Source organism: Mus caroli, chromosome 11 (genome assembly GCF_900094665.2).
Source record: "Mus caroli chromosome 11, CAROLI_EIJ_v1.1, whole genome shotgun sequence".
Taxonomy (NCBI): domain Eukaryota; kingdom Metazoa; phylum Chordata; class Mammalia; order Rodentia; family Muridae; genus Mus; species Mus caroli.
In genome coordinates, this window is record NC_034580.1 from 5,347,065 (window position 1) to 5,369,726 (window position 22,662).

The 22,662-nt window shown below is 48.0% G+C and overlaps 1 protein-coding gene across 1 annotated transcript in view; it reads right to left on the reverse strand.

Moving 5' to 3' along the window:
• Positions 1-22,662, reverse strand: part of Tns3 (tensin 3) — a 233,443-nt gene that overhangs the window by 202,226 nt on the left and 8,555 nt on the right. The gene's annotated exons all lie outside the window — the stretch shown is intronic.

Consider the following 22,662-nt stretch of genomic DNA (forward strand, 5'->3'; position numbering starts at 1 on the left):
AAGGAAGGAAGAAAAGAAAGAAAGAAAGAAAGAAAGAAAGAAAGAAAGAAAGAAAGAAAGAAAGAAAGAAAGAAAGAAAGAAAGGAAGGAAGGAAGAAAGAAAGAAAGAACATTTTAAAGTAATAGAAGCAGTAGTTCCAGGAAGCTGGAGAGATTCAATCACCTTCAGGGTCATTGAGAAATGACTAGATAAGGGAGATGCAGCACAGACTCCCAACAGTATTTAAAGAAAGGAAAGTCCTGCTGTTGGCAACAACCTAGGTGGAACAAAGTTAATGAACTAAGCCAAGTCCAGGAGGGAAAACACCATGGGAGCTCACTCACATGTGGATTATGAAAAAAGAATCTGGAGCCTGGAGAAATGGCTCAGCGGTTGAGAGTATTGACTGCTCTTCTGAAGGTCCTGAGTTCAAATCCCAGCAACCACATGGTGGCTCACAACCATCTGTCATGAGATCTCATGCCCTCTTCTAGTGTGTCTAAAAACAGCTACAGTGTAATTACATATAATAATAATAAATCTTTTTAAAAAAGAGTCTGAGCCGGGCATGGTGGCGCACGCCTTTAATCCCAGAACTTGGGAGGCAGAGGCAGGCGGATTTCTGAGTTCGAGGCCAGCCTGGTCTACAGAGTGAGTTCCAGGACAAGCCAGGACTACACAGAGAAACTCTGTCTCGAAAAAACCAAAAAAATAAAAAATAAATAATAATAATAATAATAAAAGAGAGAGAGAAAAGAAAAAAGAGTCTGAGAGAAGTAGAGAAGTGAGAGTGGAGAGGTGATCAGTATCATCCTAGCAGGGGCAGGGGCAGAGGCAGGGGCTGGGGCTGGGGTGGGGTGTTCTGGGATTGACCAATGGGTACAAAGTTTTCGATGCCAGCAAAGTCTGGGGTTTTATTGCACAGAATTCCAGAGTTGAGAATAGCATATCATATGTTGCAAGATAGAAGATTTCAATGCTCTCACCACAAAAAATATTAAGCATCTAAGATGATGACATGCTAATAGCCCTACTGTTATCAGGATGCAATGCACATTCATTAAAAACCCCACGCTAGAGCTGAGAGACATACACCACTATGTTCTATGTATATGTACAATATCTATGTTCAAATTAACCAGTGAAAGTTAGAAATCAAACCTAACTTAAAGAAAACCTGTGCAGTTTCGCCAGGCCATCTGCTAAGGAGAATCTACCGAAGCCTGATCTACATCCAGGCCCTTGAGGGCACAGCCAGCAGTTCCTCCAACATGGAGACACTCTTGGCTGTTCCTAGAGTCCACAGGGAGACCCTTGGATTACCCCTGGTCCTTTCAGGCCTCCTCGGCTCTTCCAGACCAGAAACAACCCAACTTCTCCTGTTGGGGCCAGCACACAACAACAAAACCATATATAGACCCTGAGCAGGGAAGACAGCACATCATCAGAGGGGCCTCCTAGGGTCAAGACAGGCCATAGTGACCCTTAGACACCCCTGAAGGGAGTGGACAGAAACATCCTAAACTGAACCAACCCTACCTCAATCATTTATAGCACAAATCCTGGGGGCAGCTCCCAGATGCAGTATGTCTGCAAAATCCCCCATGGGGCTCACAGCTACAGCTGAGATGACACACTAGGAGCAATGGACTTGGGAACAAGGAGCCCTGAGCCTGGGACATTCGCCCAGCAGGCATGCCTAAAGGGAAGTGGGCAACACACAATGGCTGCAAAGACCAGGATGCCTTGGTAGACTCCAGCCAGGTTAGCAGTGCAACTGCCGGTTTAATATTAACTTCACTGAGCCACGGTTTCTTCCCAGGTTACTGCTGAGCGATCTCAAAGACTTCTACTGAATGTTAATCAGACACTCAAGGAAGGGTTAAGTTCACTGCCGCCAACTCCTCCCTCCACCCCTCCCCAAGCCCCACCCCCAGTTCTGTTTTCATCAACACAAGTTTTAGCTACTTATTATCGAAGTCTTCCGAAGGTAAGTCTACTGCTCAGGTGGCTGTGAGTCAGCATTTTCAGGGAATCCAGACTCACAGCAGTAACATCCCCCCAACCCCACCATGGAAATGGCCTTGAGGTTTAGACCCCAAGTGTTCATCGAATATGGCAGAGCACTGATACAGGAGGCCAACACATGACTACCAGACAAGGGGCACCCCAGCCTCCCACCTCCTACCCCTACACAGCAAAGGCAGTGGTGCAGGGCAAAGAGCTCTCAACTTCCCGAAGAGTTGGAGTGGTTGCTTGTCAGTTTAAAACATCACTGGAAGCCGGGCATGGTAGCACACGCCTTTAATCCCAGCACTAGGGAGGCAGAGGCAGGCGAAATTCTGAGTTCGAGGCCAGCTTGGTCTACAGAGTGAGTTCCAGGACAGCAAGGACCATTCAGAGAAACCCTGTCTCAAAAAACCAAAAAAAAAAAAAAAATTTCCCTCTCCACTAAAAATACTTGATTATTACTACTTCTGTAGGTGTCAGCAGTCCTTTATTTAAAAAAAAAAAAAAAAAGGAGGAGAAGGAGGAGGAGAAGAAGAAGTTGTTGTTGTTGAAGTTTATAGCCATCACTGTTCTCACATTGGGCGGCGACGACACTGGCTTGGTCAGTAACCCTTTACTGCTATCCTATATCAACGTCCCAGCTCAGGGGCATACCAGCCTGCAGGAGTGGGGTGGGTGTCAGAAGTGGGGTGGGTGTTCTCATGGAGTCCCTCAGACTACATCCCATGAGGCCAAGCCTCACACAAATGGCATTAGAAAAGGAGTGTGTAAATCAACAGAGACAGCCACTAGGTTTAAGGTGACTGTCACTGGAGGCCACACCCCTGGGTTACACCCTGGGTTGGGTCTTTGGAATGCAAGGCCTCCTATCAGCTGCCCTTTGAATTTCTGATTAGCTGCTTAGGGACCATTTCTTCATTCAAGCATTCCAGAGCTTACGGGGCAGTGGAAGGGACAGAGACTCCTTAAACCTAAAGTGACTAAAGGGACTTTCCTCCAGAAAAAGAAAAGGGAGAAAGCCATGTGGAAGAATGCCCAGAGGATAAGGAGAGGGAGTTTGGAGCAGAGAGCCCAGGCATCTGCAGGGGACCTCGGGGGCAACATCTCCAGTGACTGGCGCATTAGACATGAGGAATAAAGAACAAGCCTGCATCTGTCCAAAATGTGGAGGGCACAGGGAGTCATGACACCAGGAGACTCTCTTCCCAGGCTGTCCTTGTCATTATTTTGGTCCCACCAGCCAGAAGATCTGACTACATTGTGCACCTGCTGTTTAAGAAAGAAAGGTGGGGGCTGGAGAGGTGGCTCTGCGGTTAAGGGCACTGATTGCTCTTCCAGAGGTTCTGAGTTCAATTCCCAGCAGCCACATGGTGGCTTATAACTATCTGTAATGGGATCTGACACCCTCTGCTGGGTGTTTGAAGACAGCTACGGTGTACTCGTATTCATAAAATAAATAAATCTTTTTTTTAAAAAAAAAAAGAAGGATAGGCGAAGGTCATGGACTGCAAAGTCATGGCTACCACTTCTAGTCCTGAACATAACCCTAAGTCTAGACTGTTGCTCCAGCCTTGGCCACTGTAACACCGACACACACAACGGCAAATAAAGGCTAGTTCAGAACAGCACTGGGCACTCAGTGGCACCATCAGTTCAAGCCTGATGCACACTGCAAGACCTAAGCCTCGTGATTCCAATCATGTGATGCTGGCCCAGCACTTCCTCCTAAACACCTTCTCTGTCCTCCCCATCCCTGCCTTTGGCAATAAAACCTGCTACAGAGCATTCCAAAATAATCCCATCCAGACCCTCCTTCCTCAACCACTCTAAAGACAGGAGCAGAGGGTAACTGTGGTGCCCTCAGCACAAAGGTTCCTCTGCATCCCACTGAGACATTCAGCCATGGCCTCGCTCCAGCTCCTTAGACCAGGAAGGGACACTCATGTCTTCCTTGCTTACCCCGAGTCATCCTCCCCAGCGTGTTCCAGTTTCCAGCAATATGTGTGCACGCTCTCTCTACATGCACTGCTCTCTGAAACCCTATGTCTCCTTTCAATTCCCTGTCCTTGCAAAACTTTGGAGTGTGAGCTTTTCTTAGACGGTCCACTGTGGGCATACTGCAGAACTGTAGCATCAGCTGACAACCCTTCTCCACAGTACTTACTGGGGAGTTTGTATGTGTTGGTGTCACAGCTGTACAATGAATGGCCAAGCCTGGAGCAGCATCGTAGACTTAGGGTTACATTCAGAACTGGAAGTGGTAGCCTTGGCTTGGGGTCCCTCGTATCAACCCCCACTATCCCTGTCTCCCTGAGACCCACCTCCCATCCACTCATCTCTTCTACCATCCTCAGCCATCAGCCTGAAGGCTTTCTCTTTTCCCAGTGCATAGAACCCATCCATCAATAAGCCCTGCAGAGTAAGAGCTCAGCCAGACTCTTCATCTCCTCTCCCATCCTGTAGTCCACAGCTACACTGACCTCTGACCTTTCTGCATTCAAAGCCAGCCAGGTGGAGCTTCTTCTGCGGAGATTCAGGAAGGACACACAACCCAGCAAAACCGCTCCCACACCTAATCAGGTTTTGTAAAAAACCATGGGCCCCTCGGGCTAACTTAATCTTATCCCAACCCCCCAGATCAGTGGTCAGATCAGTTGGGCCTCTTCCATATCAACTGTGGTCTTTCCTATCAACTGGGTTTTTTCTCTTTCAAATTTCTGCCAAAAAGTACCTCCTCCAGGAAGCCTTCCCTTATACCCTATAGAAAACAGTCCCTGCCATTAAGTACTTCATTATCTTTGTCATGTGTCAGTGTCCTTATCACCACAGTGATGTTCTGTGATGCAGGGAAGTCACCTCCAAGAGACCAGGACTCCATCCATTAGAACAGGGTTAGGGTGTGCTGAAAGGAACAAATGGTACTACTGATGGTCCTGACACAGAGAGCCCTTCTTCTCATGCTTCTTCTCAGGCTTCTTCATGGTCTGATCAGAACATCTGCAGTCTGAGCTCTACCAGGACCCTGTCTATCCCCACCCCACCCCCACCCCCCAGTCCAAGGCCAGACAATGAGAGTGGCACCAGACTATTTGCTAAATGGACCAGATATGGGGGTAGGGAAATACGAACAGAGACATCACTGTGTGCCTATAGCAGAAACAGCTACAGTACTCACAGCTGCAAACGGGGACAGAGTGGTTAACTGCAGTGCCTGCTGCAGAAGTCAAATACAGACACAAGAGGGTAGGCAGCCAGGCCATTGAGACTCTCTGTCCCATGATAAGATTTGGAGCCTGAGGAGAGGTTTAGTCACATGTCTACAGCAGTCTTACAGCCTGTGGAGTTCCTACATCTAAAACTATGCAGCCTGTAAAGAAAACAGTGAGAGGCTGGAGATGTCACTTGGTGGTACAGCACTTGCCCAGCATGTGAATGTCCCCAGTATAATCAGAAATCAATGACAGTAGCAATGATATATCTACTTTCACCAGCATGGGGAACACTCAATGGTTCAACAAGGTACACAAAACACGAGAGATGGAAGTCATTCCCAGTGTTAGACCGTCCTGAGGGTCACACTACTTGGGCAAAGACAGTCCTTTGCTGTGGAGGGCTAAGATGGCTCCCTCCAGGTCTGAACCTGACAAGCAGCTCTGACTCACTGGAGCTGCACAGGAGCCCATGCTCATGGAGGCCTGTGGGTGACAACCATTCTCAGACCTGCTGAAGTCTTAGGACCTCTTTCTCTAGGGACAGGTGTCTCCAGGAAACCTCTTCAAAGTAGTCCCCCATCGAGGGTCTATCCCACAGCATGCAGAACCTCCCAGCACCGGAGTCCCTGGAGGACAGCGGACCTATGCTTACATCTGCTGGACTCCAGAACAGAGCCCACCTCAGGCTCCTCCCTTTCTGGTAAGTGATAAGGGAGATGCTTTACTGACAAAGAGAAAGCAGGTAATTGGACTGGAGCTGTGTAGTAGAGCTTTTGTCAAGAGTGCTTCTGCAGTTTATCTAGGAGTACAGATATGGTGACTTCAGAAGGAAACACAAACACCACCAAGGTCATCGACCAGGACTGGCCCCAGAGGACTGGACAGAGTGCTCACTTCAGAGATAGGCAGCGGAGCCCTTTGTGGGACAGGACCGTCAAGCAGCTTTCCTAGAACCCTGTGGCTAGCAGAAGGACCAAGCCTGTGGTCTCAACAAGCAGAGGCATCATGGAAGGAAGGGCCAGATGCTGCTGAGATATAACTCAAAAAAAAAAAAAAAAAACCTAACAAGTTTCTTTCCGGCTACCCCATCTGTGAGCAACAGACTGGAAGGAAGGCAGGGGATGGGGGATGGGCAACAAAAACCTGACCAATCTGGGGACACAGCCAATAGACAAGACTGTTGGTGGCTCGGTACCAGGAAGTGGCCAGAGCCAGTCATCTACCAGAGTTGGGGATAATGGTGGGGAAAGGTGTCCTGGGTGGTGGCTGGACCTTCCTGGGCATACAGAGATAGAAGCCCACCAAGGCTTAGGGTTGGATTGTACAGTTCTCTGCTGCTCTAGCAACAGGTGTTTCCTGAGCAGAGGAGAAAGAAATCACCACTAGGTATAACCTTGGGATGTGAAGGTCAGAGAGCAAGTGGCAAGAGGAACAGACCTGGGAACTCCAGCAAAGCCAACAGAGGAAGGGGCAGCCAGTGTCCAATCAACAGGCAGGGAGACAAAGCAGAAACAGCACAACAATCTAGACGGAGAGCTGGCAGGTGTTCCAGTCACTGACCTTGCTCTCTATGAGGCCTCCCAACCATCGAGGAGTCTGGAGGTGAGCAAACACCGTGGAGAAAGGAGATCCAGCAACAGGGGCAGTTGAGTCAACAGAGTGCAACTGAGTTTTACACACACACGCGTGCGCGCACACACACACACACACACACACACACACACACACACACGCGCGCACGCGCGCACAGAATGAGGTGAGTAGGAGGGAGGAAGGAGCAAGACCGTGGCAGATACAGCATACAACCACTAGTCTTGGATTCCCCCCAGACTGTGGCACAACAAGGAGGGATTTCTTCCTCCTAAGACTTTTGGAGAAAAAAACTTCAAATGGTACACACCCACCCACCACAAAGCATGGGCACCCTGCGCCATACATCTGTGAAGAAACAGTGGGTCCAGCTGGACATGAAAGCAGCTTCCGGCCTTTGCCTCCTACAGGCGCAGTCACAAAAGGGTGTTTTCATAAGGAGCCACTGGTGCAGACGCCAGAGTTTTGCTACCTACAAACGTTTACTTGTATGGACCCCAACCTATCACATTCCTCTGACGGACTTAGTTCATTTCACCAATAGTTATTTCCCCCCCAAGGGTATTTTGGCTGCAAGAAAGATTCTAATGAAACAACAGGGATTTGGCAAATAAAAAAGATTCGTAAGGACAGGCTTGTCATAATCCTGCTGAGCTGGGAAGCTGTCTAGAGTTCAGCGCAAGAGCTCTCTACCACTGAAGTACATCCCCTCCCCCATCCCTTTTTGAGACAGGGTTTTGTTACACGGCCCAGGCTGGGCTCAATCTCATGAACCCCCTACCTCAGACTTCTGGGTACAGGGATCCCAGGGTGGCCCAACTTGAACTTCTCTTTCTTTATCCTTTGAGACTACCTTGAAATCCCAGCAAGATGGCACATGGAAAGTCCCTAGCCAAGGCACGCCACCTGCCCTATGTCCTGTCACATACCTGGTACCCTCAGAGGATAACTAGGAGCAGGAAGGGGGCAAGTGGCGTGGGTCCAGGGTCCCTGCTCATCAGCAGCTTGTGATCCAGCTCTGACCCAGGCCATGCCAGAAACTCAGCCTGCCTGCCTGCCTATGCAACACCCTGCTAACATCAGTCAGGGTCACCCTCTGGCCACCAATGTGCTTGGAAAAGTTCACAACACCCCACGTAAGAAGTAGGAGATGGTTTGATAACTGATATACAGTGACAATAGACACCTTCAGTCACACCTACAGCCAACATACCCAGAGCTCATCGAAGGACATTTTCACCCAAACATGCACTATTTAACCTAACTCTCCATTCNCCCTGCCCAGGGCTTCTTTTTTTTTTTTTAACAGGGTCTCTCTATGTAGTTCTATCTTCCCTGCAACCCCCTAAGCAGACCATGCTGGCCTCAAAAGTACAGAGAGATCCTGCCTTTGACTCCCAAGTGCTACCACACCCAGCTGGAGGCTATCGTCTGGCAACAAATATATTGCAAGTACTCAGCTCATTTTTTAGATCAATGACTGATTTCCCTGCCCAATAACAGGAGATGTTTGGAAACAGGGGCTCTTTTGGACATGACCAGGAGTGAAGTGGGTGGCCACCAGCCTCTAGTGGAAGGAGGTGGAAGGCCAAACAATTCCTTTATTCGTGCCCCAACAAACAGGTATCCTGGTAAAGCACCATGGAGCACATACAGGGTTCAAGAGTGTACTGTGGAATTCTCCAGAGAAAATCTGCAAGCTGGAAGAGTGCCCTATTGAGGGAGGTCTGGGTAGGAGGAGGCAGTGAGCAGGTACCAACACTTCTCCCCCATCCAACCAGCCTCTAGACCACTCCCCCATGGAGCTGAGCTAAGCAGACCCTCTGCTGCCTCCCATGTAGACTCTACCACTGGAAGATGTAGGGGGAGTGTCTCCAGTGTCAGGGCCCTGTGGGTTCCCAACATAAAAGAAGACAGGGAATTTGCTGTCCCTATCAGAGCAAGCCGCAGCAAGCCAGGTGCCGGAGGATCAAAGCCCAGAGCCACCTCCCAGCTAATCCCCCGCCAGGAATGCTTCCTCCCCGGCATTGTTTTCTTTTCTTACCTACAGGCAAGATGTACAGCTCCCACTCCAACGATGCTTCGCACAGGGTCCCACACCTCCACACTGGCAGGTCTGGACACCCCACCTTCCCCAGACTGTCCATCAACCCCACTTCAAAGGGGCTGTCCCGGTGCCTCCTAACTTGCAGTGATGCAGGTGCTCTGGGGCAAAGAAAGGGGCTGGTTTCCACTCTGGAGGCTTGGGGCTGAGTCCCACACCTGCTTTCACCTTCTGAACATTCCAACTAGCTCCTATTTCCTCAGTGAAATAACAAAAACCTGACACAAAGTAACGCCATCCTCTTGATGATGTTGAAGGACTTAGTGGCCTTCATACTGTTGCTACCCATCTGGGATGTAATATACAGTAAAGTCGGGACACTGAGGCAGGGATAAGGAGACGCCAGCACCCAGCCTCTCTGGCTCTATCTGCCAAGTCCTTTGTCTATCCTAGCCCGCCCCCTCCCACTCTTCCATCGCTGTGCTGCCCTAGCATAGCACATCTTTGATATATCTTTGATATGAGACCACAATAGAACTGCAGAGGGATAAAGGACCAACTGGAGCAGACGAAGGCCCTGCCATGTGGACACTAGTAGGACCCTGACTGTAAAGGATCAGTTCTAGTCTCCAATGTGGCAGAGAGATAATGATGTCACTTTTTAGGTGCCTGGAAGGGATTGTGGTTTTGGAAACAGGGTGTGTTTTCTAGAAGGTGCATACACCTTATCAGGCAACTGAAAGAAGACATAGCTGGAATTATCAGGGGACTAAGCTGCAGGAAGAGGAAAGGAAGGACAAAGGTGGGAAGGGAAGGAGGAAGGAGAGGGGGGGAGAGAGGGAGGGAGGGAGGGAGGGAAGATGAAGAATCTCTGTTCTATTCATTGCAGGGAGGCTTTGCTATGACAGCTCTTCTCTCCTAAGGCAGTGAGGTTCTTAGGAATATTACTGCCTTTCTCTACGGATCCAGGCATTCCCACCTCTCTGGACCAGGTAGATCAGTTACTGTGAGAATGAGCTAATAGAAAGTTGGGCGGGGGGGACAAGTTTCTCTCTCCTGGAAGCACAAACTCACCCTCCATACTGTGAAGGAGGTTAAGACCCTCAGCATATCCAGCCTATGATCATGGACTTCCATCCTCCAACAACAACTAGCCACAATAAAGCTCTCTTCTTTATCAACTACGTTGTCTCAGGTATTCTATTACAGCATCACACAGTGGACTAAGATGGGGAACATCCCACAGTTCTCACAGTGGAAGCCTTGTTGAGAGAAGCACACCAGGAGCAACAGAGAGCTCCAACCTGTCACCTCCTCATCCCTTCAACCCTGCCTTTAGTGCTCCAACCCATCACCTCCTCAATCCTCCATCCCTGCTTGGTGTGTTCCTCATTCCTAAGGATGTCTTCATCAGAAAGCAATCACAGCCCTGTTGCTCTTGCTGACACAGATACTGCAAGAGTGTCAGGAAGCAAACACTGACCCCCACACAGAGCTGGCTCCTCTACCCAAATCTCAAACTGTGCTATGACACGGCAGAGTCATTACTGCTTTGCAGTATCTAGTAGGCACTGAGTTCGTGTCTCCGCATTCCAAAGCCAAACAAGTCTAAAGCCCATCACCGTATAGAGCCTTGGGTGCAAACCTGCCCACTGCCCCCATGGAGCCAATTGTATCCCAGAGAGAAGGGGATGAGCTCAGCTCACACAACCTATCCTAGCACTGCAAGACCAGTCCTGAGTCTACACATTTGCCAGCCATCCTGCAACAGGGCTTCTATAAATTGCTTCTGTGATCAGAACATTCATGTCTTCCCAAAACTCACAAATTGAAACAGAACCTCCAAAATGTCAGTATTTGGAGGCCAAGTACCCAGGCATTCAGGTCATGAGAGTGGAGGTCCAACATCAGGACTGGTACCCTTAGCAAAGAGTTGACTAGTCCTTCTACCACATGGAAACACATAGAAAGTATACTCTGAAGCAGAGAGTGCAACCTACCAAACACTGTACTTGCCAGTGGTATCTTGGTCATGAACCATTTAGTTTGCAGAAACATGCAGCAAACATTTCCTTATGTGCATGCCCAGTAATTTTTAAGGTACACTACAGCACAACTAACAGATAAGACCTCATCCTATCTCGTATCATCTGACAATCCAGCCTCTTTTGCCAACAGAACTTTTAGGCTTCATTTCACAACATTTCCTCCATCCATTTACCCCCAACACTAATGTCAAGGTCATCTGTGTATCTTATTGTCTGGTAGACTGAGACAGTACCTAAGTTCCCCTGTCCTCAGTGAGGAGCCCAAAGCCAGCCAGGTGTGGGGATGGCAAAATGTTACACTGTGCAATAATACCATGTGACTGTATGACCACGTGACATTCTGCAAGACAAGTAGAGTGTCAGTGTCTCTGCAGAATGACAACATGAGTCTGACCTCCAAGGTCCACTCAGAGACAGCTAGGACCTTCTCGGTGTAACTTCACTTCAACACACAGCTCTATAAGGAAGCTGAGGCACACCAGAAACATAGTGTATGCCAATACTAAAGAGGTGCATGGCCCAGTCACATAGTCAGTAAGACTTTACACTAAGTCCACTGAATACTGACCTTCCCTGTGCATGTCTTCTTTAAAACATTTTAGTCTGTATGCTTTTAAAAGTCATTTTGGGAACTTGGCAGGGTATTAAAGCAGGAAATTAAGTTATGATTCTGAGGGCTTGGGACTATGTTACTATGGGCACAACATAGAAGAATGAATATTGACCTCTGGGCATTGTGTTCACACACACGCACACACACACACACACACACGGACAACAAACCAATCTACTTTTATTTTGGGGGGTTGGTTGGTTGGTTGGTTAGGTAGGTGGAGTCAGTGTCTTACTATGTAGTCTTAGCTGGCCTTGAACTAACAGAGATCCATCCGCTTCTGCAATGCATGGCTAAAATAAATCTTTTTTTTTTCCTTATTTGTATTCACTGTTGAAAATGTTCAGTGTCCTCAGCCTAAGGACTGCCCACTTACCCTGTAGCAAATGAGTGATGGGTACAGTCTCTTTGCAAACACTACAAGGTTTCAGGAATCAGTCCAGAGCAGATCCTATCACCTGGGCCAAGGAGGAGATGGACCCCTTCTCTACTTCTAGATTAGCACCACCTACACAAGGCTGGGTGGGCCCTTCCATACCCACCATTAATGAAGAAAATATCTCACAGACTTACCTAAGGACCAACCTAATAGAGACATTTTCTCAGTTGAGGTCCCCCTCTTCACAGGTAGCCTGAGCTTGAATCAAATTGACAGAAACTAACCAGCACAATTGATGCCTTGTCAACTGTCGTACAAATGTGTTACTGTTAAATCATAACCTTTCCTTTCTTGCTTGTTCCCAAGATCTCATGTTAATATCAAAATATAAAATATGGTATGACTTTAAAAGTTCCACAGTCTTTAAAAAAAATCCAAACACTTTTAAGAGTTCAGTCTTTTTAAATATCCTTCAAAAATCAGTCTCGCTAAATATTCAAAGTCTCTTGACTATAGGCTCCTGTGAAATCAAAAAAATAAGTTACATACTTCTTATTCCAAAAGGAAATAAGCAGGGCACAGTCACAATCAGAGCAAGGCAAACCCGCCATCCAGCAGTATAAATGGAGCTCAATGTCCCACAGCTGTCCTTGGCTCCAAAGGACTTGAAGGACTTGAGTAGCTCCACTCTTCAACTCTGCCACTCACTAGTTCATCACACAGGCTCAAGCCAGCTCCTGTCCACAGCAGCTGCGGCCTGGGCAGCCATGCCACAGCCCAAGAGCCTCCAACACGCTGGGGTCTTCACAGGCTGAAGCCTCATTAATTAGTGGCCTCCTGGCCTCTCTTTGTGGACTCTGATCCTATCACAAGGTGCTAAACCTCAGCCTCTCTTCATGACACACACACCCAAATCCTAAGGCCTCGCAGTAACTAAGGGTGCACATTTGCCAATAGCCTCTCCTGGCCTCTCCCAGTGCCTAGCCTCAGCTGCTCTTCACGACTCCTTCAATCCTGCATCCTTCATGCTGTCAACGCCAGTACCACTTGGAAGATTGCACATCACCAAGTCAGCTGCCAGGGAGACATGCAGCCTTGGTCCCCTCTGGATCACAGCTTCTGTGTGCTGACCCTGAGGAAACAGACCTAGATAGTACCTCAATGAGTCTGGTCTCCTCTTCTTCTTTTTCTAGATTTATTTATTATTATATCCTAGTACACTGTAGCTGTCTTCAGATGCACCAGAAGAGGGTGTCAGATCTCATTATGCGTGGTTGTGAGCCACCATGTGGTTGCTGGGGCTTGAAATCAGTACCTTCGGAAGAGCAGTCGTTGCTCTTAACCACTGAGCCATCTTTCCAGCCCGATTCTGGTCTCTTCTTAGTCACACCTGATTTCTCAGCCCCAGCTGACCAGCATCAATTGTTCTGTAAAGCAAAGGTTTTATTTTCCTAGATCTTCATCAAACAATCCTTGAGCAGCACTTACATTCTCTGCTTCCCTCTGAAATGTCACAAGCCAGGCCTCCATTGTCTGCACGGAATGCTCAATGGCTTTTCCAGCCCAGAGTTCCAGCCTCTTCTACAATCCTCTCCAAAACAACATAGCCAGTCTAACACAGCAATTCCACAGTTGTGATAGCAATTTATGTCTTGGTTGGGGTTTCTATTGCTATGGTAAAGCATCATGGCCAAAAGCAACTTGAAAAAGAAAGGGTTATTTCAGCTCACAGCTTAAAGTCCATTATTGAGGAACTCAAGGCAGGAATGTGGATGCAAGAACTGATGTAGAGACCATGGAGCAAAGCCACTTATTGGTTTGCTCTCCATGGCTTACTCAGCTGGGTCTTCTTATAGACCCCAGGACCACCTGCCAGGGTTAGCACCACCCACAGTAGGCTGGCACTCCCAAGTCAATCATCAATTTAAAAAGTGTCCCACAGACTTGCCTACAGGCTAGTGTTATGGAGATACTTTCTCAATTGTGGTTTGCTTCTTCTCTGATGACCAAAAAATTAACCAGCACATGCCCCAGAGGCCCTTTTGTGTAGATTTCACTAAAGAACATCAAGAAACAGAGAAGCAGCTCCACCCTCTGCACAGGCCTGCCCAGGGCTCTGCCATCACACTGGCTGCCTGGCGGTGTACAGGTAGGGCACTCCTAGGGAAGACACAGTGCAGTCCCCAGAGACAGGGCATGTTCTAATTCCAAAGTCCTCCATGTATCTGAAAATCAAGGACATGAAGGTGTCACCCCGTCCCCACTGAGTGAGGCTACATCACCAGTCCTGTGGTGATTTCACACTGGAACAAGAAGTTGAGCTGGGGGCTCCAGAAGGCCCACACCAGAGCCTGCCAGAAGAACAGCCAGGAAAAGTATAAATCACCAAGAGCACATACAACAAGCATCGGTTGAATTGGGAATTATGACATTTCAAATACATGCAAACTGTATTTCTAATCTGACTGTAAAAACAAAACAAACAAAACCAGAAACTACTAAAACTACAAATAAAAGCATTTCTAAAGATATAGGGAAGTAAGCCACAAGCTCTTGGCTGGTGTCCCAGTGAGGGATGGAAAAGAGGCCATACCTCACCAGGAGGACTGAGGTATGGCCTCTGCTACCAGGAAGACCCTCTGTTGGGGGAAATTGTCCCCCATGCTCAGGAGAACTGACCTTCCCACTGCAAAGTCCTGCCCTGCCTCTCTAGATTCTGGCCACCTCAGTTTAGCATCAGCCATGTGTTGACAATGTTCCATCACTTGAGAGACAGGAGATAAAGTCATCAAGTGAAGGGGATCCTGTTGGGAACTTTTTCCCACATCATGTGCCATGGGCCTTTCTGAACAATGTTCTTGTCTACCTCAGTCACCGACTCTGGGTAAAGCACAGGCCTGGGCCAAGAAGTGCAAGGCATCTGAAGATAGAGGGCTGTTTTAGGATTTTTGTAAAATGTCACAGGAATACCTATACGTACTCTTTCTCTCTCTCTCTCTCTCTCTCTCTCTCTCTCTCTCTCTCTCTCTCTCTGGAACAGCAGTAGTAGGCAGCCTTCTAATAGACTCAACTGAAAGAAGAAAGAAAGTTCCGTATGGGCAGTGGGTGGGTTGAGTGCCTTTGATCAAATCAAGTCTGATGTCCAATTGCTTCTGACTGTTTGATTTATATAAATCAGTAAATGCTCATTGGACTTAAAGAACACCTCTCAGCATCACTGAGGGGAAGTCAACTGTCCACGGAACCCAACATAATAACGTGAAGGAAGCCAAGATCATCCCCAGTAAAGATTCCTTAGCTACATCAAGATGCAGAAGTGTTCAAAATCAGGACAATCACTGTTGTAAAGGGATTGTTTGGGTGCAATTAACACTTAATTGAGAAACCCTGACTAAAGTGCATGGCCTTTCACAATACAGGGTCTCATCAAATCAGATGAGGGCCCAAAAAACCTGAGGCTCCAGGAAGACAAGATTCTTCCCCCAGATAGTTTGAGACACAACCCGGAAACCTCAAGGACCACTAGAACAGCCAGACTTCCAGCCAGATATGGCAGCTCATGCCTATAATCCCAGTCACCATAGGCTGAGGGGAGAGAATGGCTTCAAGTCTGAACACGGCCTGGGTTTCACAATGAGAACATGCCTCAAAAACAAAGTTCCCCCCACCCCCCCACCCCCGGCCATTCCAGCAGATTTTAGACCTGCCAGACCTCAGAATTATGAGAAGAAGCATTTATATGCGACTGGACAGATGGACAGATGGACAGTCCTCAGTATGCAGTAGCTCAGTGGATGAGGTTTTGGCTGTCAATGGTGCAAGAGCAACCACACATCACACAGGCTCTGTCCTTGGAACTAAGGGCTTGGATCTGTTCCAGGGCTAACAATATACAGATATAGCACTCTCTCCTGACACCGGGCAACAGTAGCTCCAATAGCCATGGGATCAAGAGGAGGGGACACCAATAATCCACAGGACACAGTGACATTCAGTAGGTGAGGTTGATTAAACACATTTCCAACTTAAATTTTCCGTTTAAGATGACTTATGGGGAAGTGGTCCCATCATTAAATCACGGAACATCTGTATATGAAAATCTCCTGATGGTTCTGTTTCCATGGCAACCCTAATTGACACTTCGTGCAACTAAGCTCCCAGCTGCTTCCCTCTCTGACCTGCACAGCACCTCCGGCTCTGTGGACACACAACCCGTTCTCTGAGCACCCAAGTGCTATATGATGTAGTTACTTTGGGAAGTGATGCTCCCTGTCTCCCACACTAATGAAGCTCATTCTACCGCTATGAGACTCAGGCCTCTAGACATGCAGAGCTTCTGCTCTCTAAGAGGAGGTGGAGTGGGATGTGGGGGTTAAACAGAAACAATGGCTGAGAACATGCACTGGCCCCACACGGCTGTTTCCTAACCTTGAGCAGGAGTTCAAATTGGGGATCCAATGAACAAAGACTGTTCCCTTGAGTGTGACTATGGCAGGCAGGTGCAGCTTTCCCCAGGCACAACCTCCAAGAGCCCTGGATGATATAGGAGGGTGCTGGCAGACTAATGAGGAGACAATTGGGGATGGAAAGCTCCCTGACTCAATAGAAAAGGATTAACCTGGATGAGTGGTTCTCAGCCTCACCCAACCAATCCTGAGACTCTGACACAGCTCTGTGGTGCAAGCCAGAGCTAGTGATTCTAATAGTTACCACTGTCGTGCTGGCTGGCTGCAGGCTTGACTTTGCAAACCACTCCATTAAACCAATATTCAAAAACATGGGCTCCTGCTCAGCACAGAGAGCAGTTGGTCGCTGCATCTGAGAGGTAAAAACTCAGGAGGTAGGTATCTGTCACATCATTATGAAAGCAAGCACGATAACATGCCTTGCAGCTCGCTACCTGAAGCACTTTGGAGACAATCACAGAGAATGATGTAAAGGAAAGCAGAGTAGAGGCTGGGAGAACAGCAGTCGGTAAAGCGCTACCCACGCTAAGCTAACAGAACTTGAGCTCGAATCCCAGAACTCACACAAAAAAAGCATGGCGGCATACATCTGAAGTCCAATCAATGGGAAGGAGACAGGCAGAAGCCTGCGGCAACTTGGCCAGACAACCAATTTAAGTAGCAAGCTCTAGGTCAGTGAGAGATTCTGTCTCAAAAGCAAAGGTGGGGCTGGGGAAATGGATCAGAGTGACTGTACTTGCAAAGGACCAGAGTTCTCAGTACCCACATGGTGACTTGCAGCCATCTGTACCTCCAGACTTAGGATATGTGACACCCTCTTCAGACCTCCTCAGGCTCAAAGCATGTGCATGGTGCACATACATACATACATACATACAGTCAAAACATCCATAGGCACAGAATAAAAATAATACATCTTTTTTAAATGTCTTTTTCATTATGTGTATGTGTGAGTAGGGTTACCTGCAGAGGCCAGAGGAGAATGCTAGCTCCCAGGAGCTGCGGTTACTGGTAGTTGTGAGCGGCACAAAGCAGATGCTTAGGACAGACCTGGGGTCCTCTGGGAGAGCAGTGCATACTCTTAACCTCTAGGCCAGTGCTTCTCGACCTTCCTGATACTCTAACCCTTTAATACAGTTCCTCAAGCTGTGGTGACCCCCAGCTACAAAATTATTCCGTTGCTACCTCATAACTAATTTTGCTACTGTTATGAATCTTAGTGTAAATATCTGAAATGCAGACTATCTGACGTCTATGAAAGGGTCATTAGACACCCTCCTCCCCCAATAGGATTATGACCCATCATCGGTCTAGGCCATTTCTCCAAGCCCCACATAAATAAATCTTTAAATAAACAAAAAGCCAAGATGGTCAGTTCCTTAAATAGAACTACTCAGGAGGCAGAATAGAGCCAGTTTTTGTGAATAGAGAGCAGCCTTGTCTATCTAGTAAGTTCTAGGTCAAGCAGACTACACTATAAGAAGGTGTGTGTGTGTGTGTGTGTGTGTGTGTGTGTGTGTGTGAAAGAGAGAGAGAGATCCTAACAACAGTGAAAGGCCACCACTTCCTAGCTTTCAGCATAGTAACAGGTTCAGGTAGACATCATCCTTGGATGTTGGAACCACTGTGCCAGTCTGGGCTATAATAAGCCTTCTAAAAATAAAACTAAGGAGTAAAACGGAAGGGGGGTAAAGAAAATCTGACAAATGACACGGAAGGTTAGTAAATCAAAATGAAGGGTACACAAAAGTTCACAACTTACTCTTTCAAGTTTTCTAAAAATGTGAATATTTCAAAAAAAAAAAAGGATGAGAAAGGTTTTTTTCAGTTAGCATGGACTATGCTGCTCTGTTCTTCATTGAAGTTTCTTTTTCTTTCTGTGCTAAACTGCAGATGCTGTGAATGGCAAGCTCTGAGAGTGAGCATAAAAAAGGGAAAGCTTAGCTACCAAAGTCAGCCCTCGGAAAGGTAATGTCCACTATCTGTGGCATCGAGCAAAAAAGTGAGAGGAAGCAGGGATCACAGTGATGAGACCATGATGGGAGGGGTACCCCTTGATTTTCAGTCTTTAGGACATGTTAGGTGACCACAGGGCCACTGATCCCCAGCCCTTGGGATACACATGACCCTTCTGGGCTAATGTCTATAGCCACAGGAGCATCCCTAGATGCTTCTGACTGGCTGCCCTGCCTTTGAGAACTCACACAGGGAAAGGCTGGTTATCAGGAAACCTAAGCCCTCTGGCTCCCTGGGGAGACAAGGAATCAGCAAGTGGGTGGCTCAGCAGCTGGTATCAGCCCAAGGAGAGAAGATGACCAAGGCCCTGGCCCTGTGAGCCCCAGCCAGCAAACCAGGGACTTCACGGGAACTCAGTCCAGCCACGGAGTCCCGGATCCGAAAGAGGCAGCTTCCAGCAGCTCATGCTGGGTCTGTCCCAGTGCAGGAGGCTACGTGTCTCCCTGGGTCTGGGAACCACTAGGTTGGGAGGGTTCAAGGTATTTGGAACACATCCGCATAAAGAAATGAGGGGTGGGGAGAGTTAAAGAACAAAGAAGGAAGCAAGCAAATCTAAAGGCTCATGGTCTCTCTCCACAATAACATCTGTTGTTGCCTTCACCCCCACAAATGCCAGGTGATCCACTGCCACAGATCCACAGCTTCTCACGAGGCTAGCCTTGAAACAGTGTGTGATGGAAACCCAAGCAGAAACTGGAAACTGTGACCCCAAGACAGCACTGCAGTCATGTGGCTGCACCAGGGTCAAGGCCGAGCCCAGCTGATCAGAACAGCAACCCTGAAGAGGCTGCATCCTCTGAGAAAAAAGGCCAACTAAAATCAAGCAAGGAGGGGACGATGTGTCCTGGGACTCACGACCTTCCACCAAAGGGGGTGAGCATAGCCTGCCATGCATGTGGGCGGAGCCACCTGCTGTCCCCTCATGCAGTCTTCACCCAAGCAGGCTAGCTGTTCACTTCCATGCACCAGTGTCTTCATTAAACAGATCTTAACACCTCTGCAAAATCTGGCAGTGTGTGTGGTCCTGCATACAGCATCCATGAACACCACTGGGGTAGCCTCAACAAAACAAGTATGTGGGGAGACCCCAGTTTCACAAGCCGGCTCTTCTGGATGCCTGACATCTTTGGAGAACAGAACCTGTACTTAAATGTTAAACAAGAAGTTACACATTTACTGGTATGTCTGTATGAAGACTAGGGCTCATTTTGATATGAAGACAAAGGAAATAATTCTTGCCATTTTACTGTAAGGATCTCAGGGAAACTGCCCCCACATGCTATCCAGAAAGAACAATTCTTTTGTGCTACCAGCATAGTTAAGTACTGGCTTTGTATCTGCAGTTCACAACAGGGAGCCTTACAGGCATTCCTCGCAGGCATTTGCCATCAACTTTCACTGAGACGAGTAACTGGAAACATGGCTTATTTCCAAGAAAGTAACACCCAGAGCAATTCCCCAAATCCGTAGAATGTACAAACTACTCTTTTGAATGTTAAAGACATATATTGCAAAGCAAAACTCCAAGAAGAAAAAAATCATGACTCTGGAAGCATTAATGAAACCCTGGGAAATGTGCGAGTTTGTGCTCTCTTACACATTTCCCCCTCACCCCCACCCCTTCACCCTTCTCTTTACGATAAGCTAGAATGTTCCTAACTGAGCACAGAACCACTAGCATCCCACGCACACTCATGCAAAGCATGTGGGCTTCAGACAAGGATAAAACAGAGCCTCTGAGTCAGGTAATTCCTGGTCCAAGGATACAAAGCTATCTTGTCCTTGGAGTTGAGTGACAAGCGAAAGATCAAACATGTTACCGCCCGCATGGCTACGTCAGTCTCAGGACATAAACATGAAGACCTGTGACCGACAGCATGCCTCTGGAGGGGACAAGGGCTAAGAAAGCTCAAGAGGCCTTGCAGCCAACCCGACCTGACCAGTAGGGGGAGGAGAAGGGGGCTGGCATGAGGTCACTGTCCCTATTATAAAAGGCTTCTTTGGCCCCAAGAAGAAATCATATCAGGGAAGAAAGACCACAAGTGTGCCCTTCACTTTTATATAGGAAGGTCCCTAGGTGCACAACCCCACCGCTAACCACTCAGCAAGGTCAATACTAACATGTCTTCAGCATCACTTCACAGGAGCCGAAGGACAGCTCTAGAACCACCTGGCAGAACAAGGCAGAGGCAGGTGTGAGAGCCACTTGGTTCTTGCAGTCTTCCCTGCTCCATCCCTCTCACCCCTAGAACAAATAGGCAGGGCCACTTTGTCCCCAGCAGCTCCAGGCTGACGCCCTCCCCTTATTTGCACAAAACCATCTGGCACCACCGGAACCAGGGAACTGAAGTTCCCAAGACACGTGGTTCTGAGGACAGGCAGAACGTGGCGGAAACAACGAAAGGCCAGACGGTAATTCCAGAGGTTAAAGGGACACAGGACAATAGAGATCATAGTCAGCCAAAAGTCTCTGTCAGCTCAGCCACACTCACCCTCCCAGCTCATCCTGGCACCAAGAACTGACCCAGTCTGCCTGGAGCAGGGCTGGGTTGGCAGTGTGGTGCACGGCTGAATTCAGAGGCCTCAGCTGGACACTTACCAACAGTCCCAGCCAGAAACACCCGCAGGGCCAAAGTCAGCACTAACGCTCCAGTGGGTGCCCAGAACCATCAGAACAGTGTTGGTCACCGGTGTCTGAGTTCTCTCAGGGAGCCCCAGAAATCAGGACAAGGAAACCAGTCAGTGCTCCGGCTGAGGAATGCAGAACTTGGAGATATGACTACAGCCCACAACCTACGAGGGCCACTTCTACACAGACTTTTTTCAGGCTACCTGCAAAATTAGAAGGGTACCCAGCTACTTGGCCAGCAGTAGACAACGAGGAGTTGAGGTTTTCAGAGAGAGGCATTGACAAGAATTGCTTATAAGTCAGCCCTGAAGTTGAAGGACCGGGGCTGGTTTGGTCATCACCATGAACACTCTATAAAGCCATTCCCAGCACTCATGTAAAGATAGTGGGAGCATGAGGCATACTTAGGATGGGGTAAGGGGAGCTTTGCAAAAATTAGTGCTAACTGCATATGCATACACTGTGCTTCTAACTCGAACCTCTGAAAATGACCAGACAGGAGGAGGAAAGTGATCATTCGCCACAGTGTGAGGTTACAGTGTGAGAATTGTTTGCCTTCAGTCATTCTGTTAATTTTCCTAACAGATTGTCTTACAAGACCAGTATGTGTGTACTGATGACCCAGATTTCTACATCATGTCTACTAAAATGGATGCAGTGGTAAAGGAGTTAAAAGAAAAAAAAAAATAGCTGTTTCATGTTGATGATGTTTCACTGGTTTCAAATTCTTGACCATTGCCAGCTGGTTATAATGACACTCTTGCTAAAGAAAAATGAGAAAGGTCTCCGAGGAACAAGGAAATTGAGGTGCTTCAGAGGAATGAGGCTACGTCGCATAGTGTCACACAGTGGACCCACAGGGGCTCACTAATACAGTTTGAGTACTGTTCAAGTGTGTCCCTCAAGAGAGACACATGCTAGAAGCTTGATTCTCTGTGCGGAGGTACTGAGAAGTTGGGGGAGGGGGGACACCTGTAAGAGGTGGAGCCTAATAGAAAAACATTGTCTATAACCCCAGAGGCATGGTGGGAGGAGTATCAGGAGCTCAAGGTCAGCCTCCGAGGCATGGTGGGAGGCAGCGAGGTCATTGGGGAAACCAACATGGAAACTCATGAGATCCTGAGCTATCAGAGAATAGCTCTGAATCACAACCTGGCTCCCTGTTTCAAGATGTGAACACTCTCCCAGATGTATTCCCACCATTGTGATGCTCTCTGCCATGAGACCCTCACCATGATCTAAGGAGTATTGGATTTGCCATCTCCAAAACTGTTTGCCAGACAAACCTTATTTTTCCAAAGCCAACCTATATGGGGTGTTTTGTTTCAGTAACTCTCAATTGACTAACACACCCACCTCCCTGTCTTTCCTTAGGAAAGAGGTCAGGACCCAAGTACTAGAGTCCACCCTGTCTTCCTCTTCTCCCATGCCCCAGTCATCCCTTATGCTTCCTTTTCTGGGAGAATGATGAGGATCAGGCTTTCCACAAGCCAGCAAAAAAAAAAAAAAAAAAAAAAATGATACCCAATCTTGCTTTGCAGTCTGCATCCTCAGAACCCCACCTCCCACCCTGAAGGTCCCGGTGGCCCACCTTCCCTAAGGGTCCACCAACTCCCTGAGATCAGTGGGTACTGGTACAGATTTGCAAGCCACATTACCACCATTGTGGGGACCT